Genomic DNA, 22,757 nt, shown 5'->3' with positions numbered 1-22,757 from the left:
TTAAATAATAAATGGGCAGGGATTTTATCCTGATTACGCCTGATGATACCGAAGTATAGAAAGTTCAGCATGCTTGCCTAGAGAGATAGAGCCTATTCGATTTTGTCTTAAAAGGGCCCATATAATGATTACAGATATAGGAAATTCCATTCTATCGTACACTGAATCAAAAATGTTAGGTATGTTTTGTTTTCAATTTCTAAGAAGTAACTTTAATATATAGAATTTTGGATCAAATATTCGTTATAATTTATTCGCAACTTTATTTAAATTATCTTAAACAAATAGACCAGCAAATAATGCTAATTTACTTGTTAATTTATCTATTTTCTCGCATAAATTACTATTGCTTTACTGCTTTGAATTATTATAATTTACATTCTAATTAGGCTAATTCAAATACAGTAGCTGATCATTTTATAATGTGATTATAATGCTGTAGTTGTTAAACCTTGACCAACAGAACATAGATAAAAGAAATAATTATTTGTATGTGTATGTTTCAATGGATTGTCAATTTTTTCTAATTCATATTCCGTACATATTCATCATAGCTATAGAGATAACTTCCTATAGTATGTAGTTTTTACAGCATGCACATTTTTTCTGAATGCACTATTAAGTTAAATTATGTCTGTTTAACAAAGTTTACTTTAATTATAATAATATTTATGAGAACATAAACCTTCGTTTTTAATCACATTAAAAACGAAGGTTTTATCGTATTTCATGCATGCAGTGACATTGTTTTAATTTGATTGACATACTCTTCGCTCTTGGCAGCCTGGATTATCCGATTATGTTGCTATTGGATTACTATAAACGACTACTAATGTGATTTAACATACTAATAACAATAATTCAATGGGTCACCGTTGATTTAGTTAATATCAATCTTATATAATAGGTCGAAGTTTACACAATTGTACACATTAACGTCAAACTACAAGGCTGTAATAATGTGGGCGTATATTTTTAATAAAATTTATGGTGTTCTTTAGAATTTTCGAAATAATTGAGAAAGGATTTGTCAATGAGCTTGATATAAAAATAAAATAGGAAAACCATTTTGCATTCTTACCGCGGAGTGACAGCCGAAGGATATATTAAATTATGGTAGATTGCAACAAAACTTGATATAAAAATTCAACATACCTACGCTATCTCAATTCGATGACTACAATTTTGTGTTAAATATAAATTTTAACATTTGAAATTTAATCGCTTAGGTATAGTTTATTTTTAATGCGTCGTAAATATTAGAATTATTCTAAAATATTTGTTACGCATGAAATATTAATTTATTATTCCATATTTGTCACCAAGCACTACAAGGTTAATACACAAATAACGCCTATTCTTATTCCGATCGTATCCGCTCAATTGATCACAGACGTAACATCACTAAAACTATCGATAGATGTTTCTTTATTTTAATCACCGAGGTATAAAGTTGTTTACAAAATATTTAATCAGACTGGAGCCGGCCAGTTGCATCGAGCTAATTGCTTTTATCGTTCAACTTACGCAACGCGGATTACGGAATAAGTTTTTTCATTGTTTTAACTGACTTTCACGGTCATGAATAGTGGGTGCACTTTCTTCGTGTTCATTGTTTGTAACTGGTCATTAGGCGGTCAGTGACGTAACTGAGGTGTTATTTTGGCAAATCAACTCGGCGACTTTTTGTCTCGAACCGGATGGTTCGATGCTATGCTAATTATTGTTTTTGTAATTTTGCAACGTCACTTTTATGCTTTTAATATCCGTGAATGATTTGAAAAGCTGGGTTGTCCAACCGCGGATATTGTTTACGTTTAAATTGCAGTAGGTATAAGAAGCGTGATAAATTTTTTGCATTTATCTGTCTGGTCAATTCGAAGTATACCTATATTTTTGCGGTTTCCATTTTTTTGCAACACGTTTTTTGAGTACCTACCTAGTGACAAAATTAACAAAGTCCACAATACAATGATTAGCAAATAAAGCAGATATCCTTAACATATAATTAGCACTAATGTGAGATTTTTTACAGCACATACGAAACGATTCTTTATTAATACACGAGTATACCGTATAGGTCGTAAAAATTAAATACATACTTATAATCACCAAATACAGACGATGAAGATGATAAAAATAGGTTCTTGAGAACAGTTATTTTTTGCTATAGAGCTCATTAGATTTTGTGAATAATAAGACATAATTTCCAATTATAATTTATAACTCTTAAAAAATGTCATAAATATGTAACTACCATTAAATTAGAAGTGTAAGATAAAATTAAACATTACCATTCTATGATAAGACAAAGTTTTTTCTACATCCACATGGATGGGCTAGTTGCTATAAAAACAGTGAAACTGAAAGTGTCAAAGTGTTTTAAAACAAACGTTTCCCTCGTAAATAATACCATAAAGTCCAATATAAGCCATTGCTAATACTTCCACTTGAAGCGAGTGAAAACTGCGCGGCACACACATACATCGGAGAACGTTATGTGTAATTAGTACGTGTGTGTGTGTTAGCTCTCATTTCTGCATAGCAAGACAGTTTGATTGCACTTCTTTGTTTTTTGTACTTCCTTTTAAAAAGTAATGAATTTTCTTTTTGAAATACTGCCCGTGACCACGCTTCTGTTCGAATTATACAAAAGAAAATATGCTCTTGTTTACCTACTTGTTCTTATTATAGTACTTTTTCATTCATTGTAATACGTCTTGGAATGAGTAAGGCAAACGTTTCATAAAAAGACGGTGAAATATTATAGTCAGACATTTTTAAGTACTAATTTGAGTCTTATACTGTCTTCAAAGTTACTCTTTCTTATTAAATCGAATGATTATTACGAATGCTGTCCAGTGAACGGCATGGTTTTTACAATTCTGTCAAACTTTCTTTTACATAACATAGGAAATTGGTGAGATTACATCAAAACAAAAGTCATCAATGATAACCATTAATTATAATTTTAACTTTATGGACTATAATTTCTTTATAATTGCATAATACGATGTATCTTTTCTTTGTTTTTAACTCGGTTTTCTTTATGAGTTAATTTTCATAACAAAAGACATAAACGCTGGATTATATAAGTAGTGGCTAGTCAAACAAAAGAAAAAATACTTATTCAATGTGTTAATATGGAATTTGTATTAATAATAGATGATCTAATTTAATATGAATCTCCGTGTAAAATTTTAATATAACCACTTTTTATTTTTGGTTACATTGAAATATTCCGCGTTCAATAAATTCCACTCAAAAACCACTCTATTTAGAACTCTGCATTCATTCATGAATCTTCAAATCGTAGGTCAAGTTATACCAGTGAACGTTTACGATAATCAGATTGCGTAATTTGTTGAGATACGAAAGTCCATTTCTCCGATACATACGAAATGTTGGCGAAACGCGATTTCTACGACATGGCATGGTTGTGTCGAAGTTGCGCTTAACATAACCGATCGATAAATCCAAAATATGAAAGGAGAAATTAAAATGAATTCAACAGTTCATTACTTGCAAATCGTGTGTAGGTATTGCGTTGCATAATGGGTAACTTTTTATTTATATTTTGTTGAGCACGTGTTAGAAGCTATCGTCTTTTTAAATTACAAGCTTTAACCAATCACTATCACTACATAGTATAAAACAAAGTCACTTTCTCTGTAGATATGTCCCTTTGTATGCTTAAATCTTTCAAACTACGCAACGGATTTTGATGCAGTTTTTTTAATAGATAGAGTGATTCAAGAGGAAGGTTTTAGTATATAATTTATTAGGTTTAAGTCAAAGCGGGCGAAGCCGCGGGCGGTAAGCTAGTTGCATATAAAAGCATGTAATTGCAATATCCTTAAAGGACATGGAACTGTAGGTGTTTCTTTGTTAGGAAACTTGTATTGTATGAAAAATATATTTTGGAATTATAGCGTTGCTCTACCGTTAGGAAAATTGTAGCGGAACAACAAACACATTATTCAGAATTTGTAGGTTAAACGATGAGACATAATAGTCTATTATTGTGTGTCATTGTAATAATATTATTTATATAATGGCCTACATAATGTTAGCAGTTATGTGAAATCAGGTTTGTTCTATAAAATTTCTTATAATATTTTTGTATTTATATCTAAAAACTGAAAATATACCGGTTCATTAATTTTTGCAAAGGAAGTAAATAATTAATGAGATATTAAAATTCGTTATTATGGTAATTGAGACAAATAAATATTTCAGAACTCATATACTTATCTGTGGAAATGTAAATTTATAATTCAGCTAATTTTTAATATGCATTTCTCTCAATGAGTAACTAGTTATTTCTTAATAGATAAAAAAAATATATGTACATTATCTTTAGAATAAAAATAGTTTAATATCAGAAAGTGGCTGTTATTAAAGTAATATATCGAAACCGTAAGTCAATACGTATTAAATTATATTTAAGTGGAAACCAGGCTACTGAAAGTGAGTAATCAATTAGATCGTTACAACAGCGGTTGCGAATGCTTCCATTTCTCACAGACTATGTCTATTTGTACACAGCATTGAAGACTCTGTGGGAATATGCAGATTTATAACCATCTTTTTTGAGAGTAAACGAAGGCTGACTGATGTAATATAAAGATAGATAGAAAACTGGGATCTGTCACTTTAATAGTTGTCTATGTGAAATACGACAAAACCAGATTAAAGAGAACCCGCACTTAAAGTTAAACCCTGTCTAAAGTTTTTTGTGGTAAGACAGAGTCTTTATGGTTTTTTGAAAATGGAATCCAAAAATGCTAATTCAATTTATAAATAAAAAAGAAAGTTATTTGTCACGTGCCATTTATAAATAAACATTTGTATATTCTTAACATACATTAGTTTCATCAAAGCAAATTAGAAATTAAATTTATTTTGGTCCTTGATAAATTTAATAGATCCTTTTACATTGATATTGAATCATGAAAAAGGGAGAAACTCCACTATAAGCTTAGATAGAATAGAAGATATTTTGAATTGTGATGTTCAGTAAATAATAATTACACATACATACAAATAACAAAAACATGTACATAATACAAATAACAAATGCGGATAAGGTATTGCGGTTAATAGTAAATGAAAGTAAAATTATTATAACTAGCTCTGGATGGAATTACAGTAAATCTTGATATATTAGTGACTAGCCGCTCCGCGCGGTTTCACCCCCGTGGCTCCTCTCCTGTTGGTCGTAGCGTGATGGTATATAGCCTATAGCCTTCCTCGATAAATGAGCTATCTAACACCGAAAGAATTTTTCAAATCGGACCAGTAGTTCCCGAGATTAGTGCGTTCAAACAAACAAACAAACAAACAAACAAACAAACTCTTCAGCTTTATAATATTAGTATAGATTTACGTCGTATAGTATAACATCGTGCAAGATTTATAGTTATTGATATCCAGATGTTTTTAAATTGTAATTATATTTTGAAAAATTGATACAAATTGTCCATGTTCTATTTTTTATCTGTATCTGTTTTTTACGCGGGAGTTTAATCTGTGCTGTCATTTGGAACGATGTTTAAAAAATTAATGAAAAAAGTTTCCAATTGTATAATTTGTTTTTTTTTTATTGTTTCAGGTACGTAATCAGCAATATCATAATTAAAAATTACAATAGCAAGGAAGGTTGGGTGCAGAGGATACGACTTATTTCTCACGTCAGAAACCTTCAATTTTGTGTTCATTGTACATAGGCAGTACTCACACAAATGAGTTTATTTTGTAACTCGACTGTTGGCACATTTTCTCAGGCGAAAGGTTAATGGTTTAATTCATGTTTAGATTAACGCTGGGAGACGTTAAGGCGGTTATATTTTTGTTATGAAAGATGGTTAATAGATTTGGTCACATTTTCTTCTGCAATTAGTTGTTTATTTTCTCTTGTGTTGCGCAATTTTAAAACGTTTATAAGAATTGACTATGAGTAGGTAGCGGCTGAATTACGGCTTGTAGTAAATAATGGGTATGTCTATATCAAAACTAAATAATAACAAAAATGATTAAAAATAAATAATAAACATGATTATAAACTTGTTTTCCCTTAAATAAAAAAAAAAACTTTGTAATATTAATATATTGTTTATATGGAGAATCATTCAACAAGCTAATATGTGACATCATACTACTAATTTATTCGATGTTTTACCTTATTATTTGCTATTTTACATGGGTAGGTTTTGAATTTATTGGTCTATCAACGATAATGCTATAAAATTACAGTTTTCTAACTGTATTTTGTGTCAGTGTCTTGTAAAGTATTTGAATGATTTATTGAAGTATGTAAAATTTTACTTAAATGTAGAGTCGACTTATTACGAATGGTTAGTCTAAAGTCATTTTAACTGCTGATGTTGACGTGTCGCCGACCGCCGATGACCCGAGTGATGCCCCGCGCCCCGCTCCCGTTACCTCTCCCCCGGAGAAGACATCGCATGTCACGTTGCCAGCTGCTCCTCAACGTGACTACGCCGCCGCAGCCGCAAAAATGACTGCGACCCCCAAACCAACAAAAGGAGTAAACGCACCCGTGCGGAAAAGTTTACCTTCAAAAACGAAGGGCGTCGACGAGGATGGCTTCACAAAAGTCCAGAGGAAAAGGAAGCTGACTCGTCAGAACAAGTGTGGCACCGCAACGAGGGATCCAAACTTGCGGATGCGCGCAGAGGTGCCGACGACGCCGCTCTACGTGTCTCGTGTGCACTACTGTACCAAGACTGAAGATGTTGTCGAGTACTTGCATGCGAAGACAGGTTTGAGTCTGCGAGTGGAACGGCTGGAGTCTCGCCATAAAGTGAGCTTCAACTCCTTCGTGGTGAGAGTACCGACCGCCAAGCTGAGCGTCTACATGGACGAAGGGTTTTGGCCGCAGGGAGTTGTGTTTCGCCGCTTCCGCGGACGGATACCCGGCCCCCCGGAATCGCGTCACACGCCGAAGACATAGCGTGTATTAGTTTAGTATTTAAGTAGTTTTAAGTTCATATGGGCCGTAGTTTTTAAGTTATATTAAGACCTTTAACTGTAACTACATTTGTTGCCTGAATTAAAGAAATAAATAAATAAATAAATAAATAAATAAAGTTTTAAAAAATTAAAGTATGGTTATTTGATATTTTTGAAGTGAAACTTCTTTATCGGGGTTGGAAAAAAATTTAGTGTAACATTTTTTCGTTACGCGTGACATTTTTCCGTTACGCGCCATCTTTTTGTAAAGTTGTATTTCTGTAAAGTTGCAGTTAGTTATTTTTTTTTTGAAAAATAAGGTCATAAAGAAGTTTCACTTCTTACGTGTGTACACTAGTAGGTACACGCACACATTTTTTAGTTTGTGCGCTCTTATTTATTAATCAAATATGAAATTAATGATTAGATTGATTCTACGTTAATAGTTATAATCTGACAATGAATTTTAGTCAATAGTTACTTATTTCGCCTTTGTTGCAAAAACTAATGGAGGCTGTATTTGATTATAATAATTTGTCAATGGATTGCAATATGGTGCGAATAAATGACAACACAGTTATATGTTTGTGCAAGATGATGTCTGGTTTAACGCGGTCATATCAAGATTAATAATTTATCTTTATTTTTATTATTAATGAGATTAGAATTAATCTTGTTTTAATCACAAAATACAGAGTGACGATTTTGATATTAAAATATTGCGAATTTTTTCGATGGTTGTGTGGCAATCGGGATTTTCTGAGATGAAAAAATATCGATGAATCAATTCATCGTTAAGTTTCAACCTGAAAACTATTGAATTAATGGCGATTTTAATAGTTTGATATTTTTACCTGAATTACTTTTACATCTAAGCTATCTAATGTTTTCCAATAAACATGTTTCGATTTTTTAATTTAAATTGCAATTAGAATAATCAAAGAGCTAATCGTTTCAAGGCTTAATCACATTAACATAGACACAAAACACATGTACATTGCATATTCTGTATTGTTTGCAAGCTATTAGCCGAACTGTTACACAATAACAAAGGTTCAGAGTGTATGTGATAGCTATATCTTGTAGTTTAGCACTTACATTAGCGTATAATTTACACCAAGAAGTGTCAAGTCAATTTTAAACAGCTACTAAGTATACATTCTTGACAGAGGTCATATCTATTCACAAATACGTTTCCCCTTTTTATGATAAATCAAGTTTGGAACAAAAAAGGAAAAATAATGATCTAATCAGCTGTGGACGACTAAAAACTTGTTGATAAATGTATAATCCTTATAAGTTTTGTTGGAAATATAAATATTGTTAATACATTATAAAGGTAGGTAGGTACCTAAATTCACGTTCTAAGAAAATACTTCACGTATCAAAGTTCATCTATCTACCTATATGATTAATGATGTTTCAATGTTTTTGATTGATCTTTATACGGAATTCGATCAGTTAAATCTACTCGTAAGAAAATAAACCAACCCACTGCTCATCACTTTAATTCGCAGAAAAGTAAAAGTAACCAATTAATTAGGTAAATGCAAATGATTTGCCTTGGTTGTATATGGTCAGTCCATTTAAAAGTGCCTACATAAGGTTAGTACCGATAAGTTGCTCGTCTTCTCAGTTTCAGGGGCCAAGGTCGATACAAAGAAGGTGTTAGCTGCTGTGACATCATCGTTTGCACAAGCGTGCATATTAACTAGACAAAAATTCAAATTCCTATACAATATTTGAGGACAAGTTTGCGGTTACTAAACATTGGTTTTGGTGGGATTTTGTGGTTCTGTGAAGGCGAGTTATTTTTGGTCGTGATTATGTCGATCGATAGAGTTTGTGATTCCTGCTAATTGATACTGATTATATTTTGTTTGGTATTGACTTTATTTAGGAACTCATAACTGTATAGTAGTAATGTGTAGGTTTATGAATACATGGTAGAGATCCACATAAGACTATCATCATTCATCACTCTTCATTATATATATGCCTCAAATAGGCGTAGGTATATAAAATTTTGTTATTTTATGAAGGATTATGTTAACGATTTTATGTAGTACTAGCGGTCCGCCCCGGCTTCGCCCGTGGTACATATTTACGTTTTCTCTACATAAGAACCATCCTCTTACTTCAAGGAATATAATAAAAAAAGAATTATCGAAATCGGTTCAGCCCTTCTCAAGTTATGCGCTTACCAACACATTTTGGGATTCATTTTTATATTATAGACTAGCGGTCCGCCCCGGCTTCGCCCGTGGTACATATTTACGTTTTCTCTACATAAAAACCATCCTCGTACTTCAAGGAATATAATAAAAAAAGAATTATCGAAATCGGTTCAGCCGTTCTCGAGTTATGCGCTTACCAACACATTTTGCGATTCATTTTTATATATAAGACTAGCGGTCCGCCCCGGCTTCGCCCGTGGTACATATTTATACGTTTTCTCTACATAAAAACCATCCTCGTACTTCAAGGAATATAATAAAAAAAGAATTATCGAAATCGGTTCAGCCGTTCTCGAGTTATGCGCTTACCAACACATTTTGCGATTCATTTTTATATATAAGAAGACTAGCAGTCCGCCCCGGCTTCGCCCGTGGTACATATTTACGATTTCTCTACGTAACAACCATCCTCGTAATTCAAGGAATATAATAAAAAAAGAATTAACGAAATCCGTTCAGCCGTTCTCAAGTTATGCGCTTACCAACACATTTTGGGATTCATTTTTAGGGTTCCGTAGCCAAAATGGCAAAAACGGAACCCTTATAGTTTCGTCATGTCCGTCTGTCCGTCTGTCCGTCTGTCCGTCTGTCACAGCCGATTTACTCGGAAACTATAAGTACTACAGTGATGAAATTTGATGGGAATATGTGTTGTATGAACCGCTACAAAAATATGACACTAAATAGTAAAAAAAAGAATTGGGGGTGGGGCCCCCCATACATGTAACTGAGGGATGAAATTTTTTTTTTCGATGTACATACCCGTGTGGGGTATCAATGGAAAGGTCTTTTAAAATGATATAAAGTTTTCTAAAAAACATTTTTCTTAAAGTGAACGGTTTTTGAGATATCAGCTCTCAAAGTCGTAAAAAGTATGTCCCCCCCCCTCTATTTTTATAACTACGGGGTATAAAATTCTAAAAAAAATAGAGGTGATGCATGCTAATTAACTCTTTCAACGATTTTTGGTTTGATCAAAGTATCTCTTATAGTTTTTGAGATAGGTTGATTTAACTGTAATTTATTATATTTGCTGCTACGGAACCCTTTGTGCGCGAGCCCGACTCGCACTTGGCCGGTTTTATTATATTATAGAAGAAGATAGCACTATTTTTATATCACCTTCAAAAATTATAAAACAAGACGTTGTATGATGATATTCATTCATACAGGAGCTTTCAATGGTTTCGTCTTGTTAAGGACAACATATTGTATGCAAATCTCATTTGTTATTCTATTGTTGTAGCCAATTTCAACAGGTTATGAAAATTAACATCATTATTTGTAACGTAATTTTTTCATATATTTATGAATTAAATTTTTCAATAGAATAAACGGGTAATCTTCCTTCATCGCAACACAAGGTTATTGCATATTATCACCAGCGAATTGGCGTTACATAGGAAATCTGCATACGAAAGTAAAAGTATTCCACAGACTGACTGTTCTCGCGTCAGAAAAAACATAATTACAATAAATACATCCTTTTATTATCACATTATGATTGTAAAAAGCGTGAAATGAAGTTCCCGATCAGTTTGTTCATGTAACTATGCTTCAATGCATTTCTCAGCCCATTATCTGTATTGTCTATCTTCCGACTTTGAATCTGGGTAAAGCTTCCTGTTTTTTCCTTTTATTTCCCTGTTTATCTAATGACAATTAGGGTGTTAAGCTAATTTGGTTTGGTTAATTTGTATGTCAGTTCCGTTGATTGAATTCATATTAATTAACTTATGTGGATGTCACACTCATCAGTAAAAACTGAGTATTGTTTTATTTTACGAACGATTTGTTGTAGCAAACTCTTGACTTTGTATTCAATTACTGACAGGTTCCTGCAGATTGAATAAAGACTAATATTCAATGTTTTTGGATACAGTTTCATAAGATTTTGAAATTATGGCAGCTATGAGTTATCCTAAACTCGTAATTTTTTTAATTATTAATAATGCCTTAGACAATGTAATATACTAGCAATTTTATTTAGCAAATCATTGAATACATTATTGCAGTATTCCAGTGAGGCATGTAAAACGAATTGCAATGTGTACATGCTACAAACTTGTTTCAACAGTAATTAAATGTGGACATATGAATGACTTCCTTTCATCCACTGCGAATTAAGTGTTTTTGTCGCTATGGTTAGCAATTAATCATTGAAAGGCGATTTCCTTTGAGACAGCGTTTTACTTTTATGAAATATACATACTCGAGTCCGTTTGGTGTTGTGTTTTAGAAGATTCCAGAATTTATCTTGACTCCAATGTTCTGCCTAGTCATGTTGTTTAAAATTGTATATCGGAATGCATAATACTCTGAGACGACCTGTGCAACATTCTTGTGAATCAGGAACATCAAGTGTAATCATTATCTTCAATTAATATATTACCAGGATAATCTATAAGTTAAATGTCATTGAGCTCGATAAGCGCGAGAACGATTAATTTCTAAAGAGCGACTAATTAAAGTTTTTAATGATAGGCATATCTTGCAGGTGTGTGATATTGACGGAAACCTCGGTTTCGCGTGCATATCACATATTTCTTTAATCACGCAATTACAAGTGAATGTACGGAGGTAGGGCTGCCAAGATAAAATAATATTAATCTAATAGGATTTCATGGTTATTTAACTCCAATATAACAAAAAATTCTAGCATACCGTAAGTGATATTCGCCGTATTTTAGCTACGATCGGATGTTCGTGAGCAAGCATTCGGTACATTTAACACGTACCTAATTCGATTTATTTAAATCCCGTATAAAATACATTCATGTTCCCTGTAATGTAATTAATATTGAAGAAATAAGTATGTTTATTTTCACATATATTACATGTTTAACAAAATAATATAAAATTGCCAACCCTATACATACATAGCACGTGCGTACAATACGCAAGCGATTATGACATTTAAAAGTGTAATAATAAGATCGATTACAGGACAAAGTGCTGACTCTTACTACTAATGAGATGTAATTATTTTATATCTTTTCCTAATCATAAATTGTACTTTATACTTATATACGAGCGCGTTTTAATAACAAATAACGGTTCAATAATCGCTTCAGTACTTTTAACAATATTAAGGTTAGCTACCTGTATGTATGTTGATATAACTTGGTAAGTTGTACATATAAATATAATCAAATAATATGTTAATATTCTTCATATAAATTGGTTGAAATTATTGTTATTTCCTAAGTACCGGCATTGATCTTGCGACTAACAGTTTTACCAATGCTTCTTATTGTTACTAATAAATAATAATCATTCCTATTAAATATCCTTAAATAATTTCGGATGAATGTAGTATTTCTCTATAGGTATAGTATTATTTACATTTTCAAGTCACACACATTACCTACATAAGTACTTATTAAAGCTTATATATTCTATGAACTTAATTGAGTAACTAATGTTCAAACATACAGGATATTTACATGACATAACAACATAAGTATGTGTCGCAAAAACTATGATAATGTCAAGACTGCTAAAGGTTGGATCCTTGTGATGTACTATGATATAATATGTTTATTTTGTCGTTATAATATATTCAAAGTTAGTCAAATGCGAGGGTAATTTCATATTTTTTGTGAACGACAAAATGTTGCTATTTGAGATATATAATATGCTGTTATTACCGAACAATTTAGGAGACAGTAAGGATAAGAGATTTTATTGACATAAATACGAATGATTTTCTCTTCTTAATTATTATTATACTTGAAATAGCTTCAAAAACAGCTACATAAATATATAAGATATAATTTAATAAAAAAGATAATAATCTCTACGATAATTGTTGAAATATTCCATTGTTCTTTAACTTTATTTGGAGGTTATGTAGAGCTTCAATATACCAGGTAGAAATATTTCTTTGATTTGTGCATCAAGAGTTTATCAATTTATTATAAATTATACACAAGGATATCGATGAGTCAATACATATTTATATTTAAATGATGTGCTTATTCGATAACGTGCCACAACTTTGTAAAAAGATAATAATTAGTAAATTATAATGAAATGCTACCATAAAAATGAGATTTATGAGCCGAGTAGATAATTCGATATAATATCTATATAATAGCAAAATAGCCAATTATATTTTTATTTAAAAACATATTTTTATAGTAAATATTAAAAAAAAGTTTAATAAAACAATCGCTCATAAGAATTTTGCTCTATCTTGCTAAAACATCTGCGTTAGGATGAAATGGGTACAAAAATAATTTGTAAATTCGATTTTTACACAATTTTTATTATGAAGTGTAACTGAAGGTAAAAGTATAAACAAATGACGGTTTGTCATATTAAAATTAGTACTAACTTGTTTATTATTTATTATTTTATTTATCTAAATTGTCGTAATGTATAAACAATTTAATAGCAATAAACCTTTAGTAAGTTATACATGCCCTATGTAGTAATGAGGTAAGCTTGAAAGCATAGAAATATTGTTGCAAAACGACCCTTAGAAGTTGTCTAAACTATGTACCTAAATGATTTGATATTACCTACTTTATTTAAAGGAAATAAAGTTTACTTTCGGATGCTTTTAAATGAGTTATTTGATTTTAAATAAATATTTACGGCTGTAAGAGTTTGAATTCTTTGTAAGCTAATATCCAAAAACCCATTTAAGGGTGAATGACTTTACCCTTTGGAATGATATCATCAAGCCAAAAAGGGCTTAGTGCAAGTAAGTATAAAAAGATTAAATTTCTTTTATTGTCAATAAATTAAAAACTGTTGGTTCAGTCACAGATATTATAATAAGTTCTGCAGTGAATTTGATGTCCAGTTAATTAATTCAAATCAACATTTATTTTGTAATACCTTTTTCTGTATTTTGTAAGGATATTCATTTACACTAACTTAGACAAACAGATTTGATGTCACAATTCATCACTCGTGGCCTCGCTAGTCGCTACCGAACAAATCGAATAACACAGAGGTTTGCCTTTATCTATTTTTTTTTTGCTTATTTTAAACCGTAAATAATCCATGACATATTGAAAAATGTTTAATAATGTACGTATGTAACTCTTTTGTTAAAACTCTTATAACAAATATAATAAAAACAATAAGGATTTTTGATATATTTTAAGTAGGTACCTAATAAAATTAAGGACTGTTAATTATCTATTAAGAAATAATTCCCCAATTAAAAATAAATGAAATAGAAATCCCGTAGACAGCTGGTATGACACATGCAATAATATCTAAATGTTGTTGAACTCTATAAAATCCAGTTTGACGAAAACCTGCCATACCTGTGATACCAGTCTGTTTTGGTGAATCGTACGAAAATCACGTGAAGGAAAACGAAAGTGATTCCCGATCATTGCTTTCAATTTCATTTACGTTTACAATTACGCGTAATAGCGGCTATTTACAAGTTTGCATGACTTGCAAATATTCTATTAAAGGTTAACAAGTAACTAGAGGACCACAATCCAGAAAAATATTATCGATTATTCGTTGATGTCTCATATAAATGTTTTCCCTAAATAGTATACTTAGGTATAACCTACTTAAGATAGGTGTAACATCATTGATTTGGTATGCGATTATCTTATTGTTTATCGCAAATATGCCTTCCTCTACCTACAGGACACAGATATTATGCATATCGGAATAACGACAGTTCGTCGCCCTATGTTGATTTTAAAAACATTATAAGGACAGTTCTTATTTTGCGGTCATTATCCTCGCAATGAGATCATTTTTAGAAGGAAGTTGATTGTGTTTTTATATATTTTGATTTGTAAAAATACATTTTGTGTACTCAAAATAGATATCCAACAGTATCACAGTATAATTTAAGATCTTTTATTTAAAAAAATGTGTGACAGTGTGCGTGTACTAGTGTACACACGTAAGAAGTGAAACTTCTTACGTGTGTACGACCTTATTTTTCACAAAATAATTTACTATATGCAACTTTACAGAAATACGTCGAATCACGCGTGGTAGGGATAAGAAAAAGATGGCGCGTAACAGAAAAATGTCACGCGTAACGAAAAAATGTTACACTAAATTTTTTTCCAACCCCGATAAAGAAGTTTCACTTCAAAAATATAAAAAAATGATAGCATAAAATATACGTAACATTATAAAAAACATTAGGTAGAGTTATGTATGAATATAAAAGTTTGAATAAGGAAATTATATGAATTCATTGCCATAGCAAGGATTTCCTCACCACCTGCCTGTATAGAGGCATATTATAATGCATTGTGTTACTTAGGCCTGTATTCACAGTTCACATCCGCTCGCGTAATCAAACCAGAGACTGATTAATTACCTTATTAATAACTCTTCCCGCCAAACGGCCATTGTTCCGCCATCTTGAATTGCAGTTGTCATCAGAGAAAACAGATTATGTAACGCTATAATCTCCACCGTAAATATTTTGATAATGTAAATGAACTAGTTTTTTCTCGCTTATTGCGCTATGTCATAAAAATATTATTACATTTATCGTGGAATTTTGGTTGAAGGTGTGATGAAAGCGGCCGTATAAAGGGCTTGATGTGTCTACTTTTATGTATACTGACGAATAATTGCACACCATAATAGCATATAAATGTTTGTTTTTATTTTTTAACACATATTTCACGCCTTTATCGTTGAATACCTTACGTTTTAATATTTCAACATTATGTAGTTAAGTAGTAAGGAAATGAAGAAAATATTCAAAGTTATTTGAATACGTCCCTTCAGCCGCGGCGGTTCACATTAAGCTTTTACATTAACCTTAATTATTAATTATGTTAATAAATATCTTTGAAATCATCTTTGATTCCCATTTAACCAATTATTGTACGGTTATTCGCTATATTACTCATACAACCGTTATATAAGGAAATATATTGATATATGAACATCAGTTAGCCAAGAACCAATACAGAATTGCTCTTTTTAGCCCAACCGTGACCTCTCGGTATTTATTACCATGCATACATCTACATAATTGATAGATAGAGAAATAGTCTCTATATCATTCGTCATTAAGTAAGAATTAGCATAACATAGTTAAAGCATTATTCGCCAATGCCACTGTCAAATCTCCCATATGTAACTGTCTTGAAAACTTTTAAATTATGGAGTTCAAAGAGAAATGTATGCAATAAAAATCTAATTTTTATATTCTTGCATATATCCTTGAGGTGGCTTTGAATTAGATTTTTAAGTTGGTATACATATTTATACGTTCTTTTAGAAATAGCTTCTGGCCAAGAATTCTACACATTTATGAAGATTGGTTGAGCTTTAATGTTCTTCTTATGGACATTTAATTAAGTTACGTATTTAGTATGAGTTTCTTGAATTAACTACAAATATGGATAATTATTCGACACTACCAGTTAACGTGAATTTAAGTAGCATTTAAAATAAGATTTTTAAATAGGTAAGATTACTTAGTATTAGTAGTTTAGTTTTGACTCTACATTTCAGTCTTTCATTTTTTTTTTTTTTTTTTTTTTTACATTAGGATAGGTAGACATTTGACCACAGTCCCACCTGATGGAAAGCGGTGACGCGGTCTATGGTGGTAAATCATGTCTACCTAGAAAATGCCTATTTATTCGCCTCTTGAAGGAACCCATATTGTACTTCTCTGGAAAGACAGACGCTGGCAGGGAGTTCCACTCCTTGGCGCACCTTAGGTTTATATGTTTTTTATTTTGCTTTTATATATTTTATGCGTAGGTATATTTAATTTCTCGTAATAGAAAAATATTAATTAAATGAGTATACAGCAAAAATCCCTTGAGAAGTAATCTAGTAGGGCAAGTAAAAGCTGTCTATCGCCCCATATAACTTTCTACATTGTCTTCCGCGATAACTAACGATTATAATATAGTTTATTAGGTTTAAGAAATACTATTAGATAATATTATGTTTCCTTGTGCGTAATGGTGGACCTTACGTAAACCGTTTAATAATTATTGACTGTGACTTTACGAAAATTAATTTTACTTTCTTCAAAGTGTAGTTTCGCCGCGACACATGCTCATGGAAATGTATAGATGTTTTTTCAAACATTCATCAATCAAAAGTCAAAACTGTGAATAATATAATTTTAATATAAATAGTTAGATCAAAATTCAATAAAATATCAGCTACCAATAAAATTAACTATTTTAACGTCCTTCATATAAAAACAAATTGGGCAACATCTACTATATACGACTGTCGCCTTGTATAATAAATTACTTCGATCAGATCGAGTGTGGAGAGTAAATGAATAATTAAACGATTAATCGATAAATATTGCGTTATTCGGGTCAAATTGTCGCACCGACTTCAAGTGTAACGCGAAACTGGTGCAGTGACCACTTTTTACATAATATTTGTGGGTCACTAAAGCAATTGTTACATCTCAATCGGCTTTATAATCGAGAGGAACAAATCGATTCGAGTTCAACGAGTGAATCGATTTAACCATGAACCAGGTCAAAAGCTTTTTTAAATAGGTTATGTTTATGGTAGGGTTTTAGATGTCACAACAAAACTTTCTTGTTGGAGGTTAATTTGAGGACTGTCACATTCGTTTTCCAAGTTTAACTATATTAATATGATTTAAAAATTTCGTAAGCAGGACTTCACGCCTTTCGTTTTAAATAATTCTCAGGTAAATTGTACCTTATTTCTCTAATGGTTAAATTTAAATCCCTTTGCAGTATTCACAGTGAATGCAATGAACACTAAAGGTTAACCCTTCAATCACAAATGTTGCGAATTATTTGTACTTTAAAGCGGGTGTGGTTTAACGAATATTTGCAAAATATATTAGAATAGACAATTATTGTTTGGTACTCGGATTCAAAGATAAAGGCTACATTTCAATTCTAATAATATTATACTGTAACTGTATCGCACGTGATCTAGCATAGTAGGATAGGTTTAAACCTATATCTTTTGTTTAGAAGCCCAGAGACAAGAAATCTTTATTAGTACTTACTTACTTACTGCTATATAGGTATTGCGTAACGTAATTTTTTTAAGCATTTTCATTATTAAATGTAAGGAAAAATTATTTATTTCCACAAGATCTTCTTATATATAAAAATGAATCGCAAAATGTGTTGGTAAGCGCATAACTCGAGAACGGCTGAACCGATTTCGATAATTCTTTTTTTATTATATTCCTTGAAGTACGAGGATGGTTTTTATGTAGAGAAAACGTAAACATGTACCACGGGCGAAGCCGGGGCGGACCGCTAGTATATAATAAAACCGAAAAGGAAAAGTTAATACCTACCGTCGAAATACTGTCATGTTAAGATATCATTACTTATGCAAGAATAATTGCGGTAACTCTAAACTAATCTGTATTTTAAAAGCTCTGTCTCATAATCGCAATTGAAAGTAAAACATTAACGGTGTCACGATCTATCATTTTGTGAGAACATTATCTCTACAAGCAGCATGCGTGGGCATAAACGTCGAGCCAATTGTTTTTTAATGTTTAAAGTGCAACGATTTGCAAGATTTATTTTATCTGTGTTTCTTTTTATAGTTTTTTTTTAATACAAATGACATTAGATATGGTTAAAAGTAAACTGAGGTTTCGTATTGTTGCCAACCTTAAAAAGTAATACAGGGCCAACTATATTATTGTGTACTTATACGTAGAGATAATTTTTTATCCATAATTCATGAATTATAATTTTTTATGAATTATTAAAAAATATAAAGCTTATTGTTGTGATAAATCCTTGACCTAATGTCGGGAAAAACTCGTTTTCGAACGTATTTCAGAATTCAGGCAACAGTGTCACGGTTTTCGGGTTGCCCTTTCTTTTTTATTTTTAAACGTAATTTGTTAAATGTTCTTTCTTATGTTTCAGGTAATAAATTTAAATGCGAGCACACGTAAAGGTCATATTAATTTATTTGTAAGTATAATTTATACGTTTAAAATTAATAAAGAGATCTATCAGCGTGTATGATTGAAAATAATGCTATTAAATACCTACAAATTGTCTTCTTACTAATAAGGATATGTCTCAGCTTTTTTGTTTCGTAATAAAATCAAAGATCAATTTTTTACAATCAGATTCATTAAGCACATCAATCAAATATGTTTTATCGCTTTATTGTTTGTGTTTATTGAAATATCAACGAACCAATTAAGCGTGAATAAACATGCATTTTAATAAATTTAAAATTACCTTTGTTATTTTGATAATAAACTTCATACGTAAGTAGAACGATCATTTAACCTTTATGGGTATCTAGAAATTCTATATCATGAAATGTAGACATCGTATATAGTAATAAATAGCTTTGGCCCAATCTAATAATTATCGAATTACATTTTAGGTATCGGCAAAATAACTTGTTTCGTAGGTTTCAAGAGACTGGTTGATACATTGCACTTGCTCTGATTGTAGGCTCAGTGACACTTGAGATTCGATTTCGATATAACTGGCTATGTTGAAATGTGATAGATAGCGTACGAGTAATGGACAATTTATATACAAGATATAATTGAGTTTAACGTAGTTGTATGTTTGAGAAATAGTGAATTTAGTATGTTGTGAAAGTCCAGATATAGGCGTTTGGTCTTAAGAAATGAGGATAAAATAGAATATTAATGAGTAAAATTTGTTCTTTTATTATTAAGACTAAACATTATATTAAAATCCTTTCATTTAAATTTATTTTTACACTTTCCATTTAAAACGTGAAGGTTGGATAAAAATGGATTTTAAAAAATAATATGATAAGTATCAATATACACAAATACTGAATTTACGTAGATGATTAGTATTATTTAGATAATGCATCGTTATATTATAAACTCTAGCCAAGGTTCTCATCAAATATCACTTATATTGTTAGTGATTCAACCTTGCAAGCGCATTGCACTCTTAGAAATCTAATACGTAATATAATAACCGATCTTTGAAAGTAAACAAATATTATAATATACAATAACATATTTCATAAGAATATTGCAATTCCATTGTGCGCTTTATATGTTTAAAGTCACGAATTTGTTTAGTAGCTGCCAAATAAATAATAGTATTTTTCGACTACTGAATATTTTATAATATTACTAGATTTCCGCCCGCGGCTTCGCCCGCGTTTGCAAAGGAAAACCCGCATATTTCCCGTTCCGGTGGGATTTCCGGGATAAAAACTATCCTTTGTGTTAATCCAGGTTACCCTCTTTAAGTGTGCTAAATTTCATTATAATCGATTCAGTAGTTTTTACGTGAAAGAGTAACAAACATCCATACATCCTTACAAACTTTCGCCTTTATAGGTAATATAAATATAAATATTAGAAGTATAATAAGTACTATACAAGATTTATTTATTTTAATGCAATTTTATAGTAGCAGTTTCGTTAACTAGAGTTTTTGTCAGTAATGTCAAATATAGTTTTAAGACAACCTGTACAAACTATATTGCGAATCGTGAAAGCAAAAAGCAATGTTACAGTAAAGTTGCCACAGCGAAGGAGCATTCCTCAACTGTACTTAGTACATACTTATGTAAGTTCGAAACTAGAGCGGTTGCAATATATTTCAAATACATTACAGTCGTATCTTTGAAATAATGATTTGACATATTTCTCTTTATTGACAGCTAAATAAGCGAACAAGGTAACAAGTCCTGTGTTAGTATATTTGTCGCGAGAGAAGGGTAGGACACCTGAGAGACAAACGTCAAAACTGACTGATTTTTATCACTTTCTTGATTTATGAAGCGAATGTACCTACGAGCCTTTAAAACTGTAAGCAATGAAAAATGTATATACGTGGGTGAAGCAGAACAATAAACAATTTTATGCATTTAAGAATGCATAGAGTAAGTAATCTATGTGCATAGTGATAGCAAAAATCGTGTGTTCAATGTCATATTGTGTAGATTTTATTATCCCAAATGAGTTGGAACAATAAACACTTTCGGTATTCTATTGACATTGAAATAACACTTTAGCAACATATAAATTGATTATACGTCTATAGATACAATATAAATTTGCCTATTAAGAAAATGTCAAACAAATCGCAGACCAATTGAATCACAGATAATAATACGGTAATATAAATTAAGGAGCAAGTGTAGGATGTGATAAGTTAAATGTTGTATTGTGAGTCATTTACTTTTACGGTATTGGTATTTCAGTAGGACATTAGATTAATTTAGACAATATTAACATAATGAAGGTGGTTCCTGCCACTTGTCTAGACCGTGAGTCACTTTACGATTTTAACCTCTCATCTTTGGGTTATAAAATACCTTGGATTGACAGTAAGTATATTCAATCGCATAAAAATATAAGTTTGTTTAATTTTGAACTTGAATAATTTTAAATTTAAAGGTTTGGTTGCTTATTTGATAAAGTATTGTCGTTGACTTGCTGCGTTTTGTTATCAACTACCTACATCAATTAGGTAGCTGTGTAGAATCGCAGTACATTCTTATTACATTTCAAACTAATATTTAACCCGGCCTCGCGTGTAATTTCTTACAGTATATACAATTTGATTATTAAAGTTAAATATATTAAAAACTAAACCACTCTCAAAAATAAATTTAATATGGAAATTATAATAAAATTTCAACAAAACAAAATTAACTGTTAATTATCTAACTTAAATTTGTGCTCTTAAAGCTGTCCTTTACCGAGAATATGTATATTACAGTCTCTAAGTAGCAGTCATTTAACAGTGTCATATAATGTAGGTGGCTTGATAAAATTATTGTTATAACTGCCGCAGTTTTCGCAATGTCACTCCCGCGCAAGATAATTGTACGATCGACCAGTTATCTCATACGTATTGCAAAACTGTCTGCACGGTTAAATGGGAAGGCATATTTACGACTTTGCATATAGTTAAATATTTCTTATAGAGAATGCTGTCACGACTTTCCTAATTTCAAGTTATGTTTTTGTAAAGTCTATATTGTGCAAAGAAGGATATTCGTTCAATGTTCTTTTGGGTCTATCGAGAAAGTTTAATTCAGTATATTTTGCTTAAAATGTATTATTGTTGGATCAAATCAGGTCATTTTTTATGGGATTTTCTTGTCCATCTGGTCTTGTAAGTGATCACTGGGTGTCCTTAAAATTATGATGTATAATATACCATAACATTCTAGAAGTTATAAGAGAAAATAACATTTCGTGATATACCGTGTTGATTTCCAGTAATTTCTGTTTCGCCTCTCCTCTTCCGTATCGACTGAGTGAAACTATTATTGCTGTATTCTCGGTAAATTCTTTTCTAAATAAATATTTGGACAAGTTCCTTATACCTTACGTTTTAGCACTAATTTTAACTGAAAAAGGACTATAAAATCTAATATTTATTTATTTTATAAACATGAGTGACGATGCTTCTTCTTAAACTAGGAGTAGTAAACTAACCATAAATTAATCTTTTGAATATATTCCAATATCTAATAATAAAAACATCAATTTCAGATACCACTAATTCTCTATACAATACTTACTTTCATTAACATAGATTTATAGCCTATTTGTAGATCAAAATCACATTC

General features: G+C 31.1%; 1 protein-coding gene and 1 long non-coding RNA gene across 5 annotated transcripts in view; both read left to right on the top strand.

Moving 5' to 3' along the window:
- Window positions 1–22,757, top strand: part of Cda5 (Chitin deacetylase-like 5) — a 78,050-nt gene that overhangs the window by 4,378 nt on the left and 50,915 nt on the right. The gene's annotated exons all lie outside the window — the stretch shown is intronic.
- LOC149487547 (uncharacterized) overlaps window positions 19,082–22,757 on the top strand; it is a 29,593-nt gene continuing 25,917 nt past the window's right edge. Inside the window, exon 1 of the long non-coding RNA XR_016315724.1 lies at window positions 19,082–19,132. This is a non-coding gene — a long non-coding RNA (uncharacterized LOC149487547). The remainder of the gene's footprint in view (window positions 19,133–22,757) is intronic.

The sequence above is a fragment of the Colias philodice genome, chromosome 6, assembly GCF_061535455.1.
Source record: "Colias philodice isolate Cphi_HAF_F1 chromosome 6, ilColPhil1 Martin Lab GWU primary, whole genome shotgun sequence".
NCBI classification, from domain to species: Eukaryota; Metazoa; Arthropoda; class Insecta; order Lepidoptera; family Pieridae; genus Colias; species Colias philodice.
The sequence above is the reverse complement of the archived record's forward strand: the minus strand, read 5'-3'. Positions and strand labels throughout refer to the sequence as shown.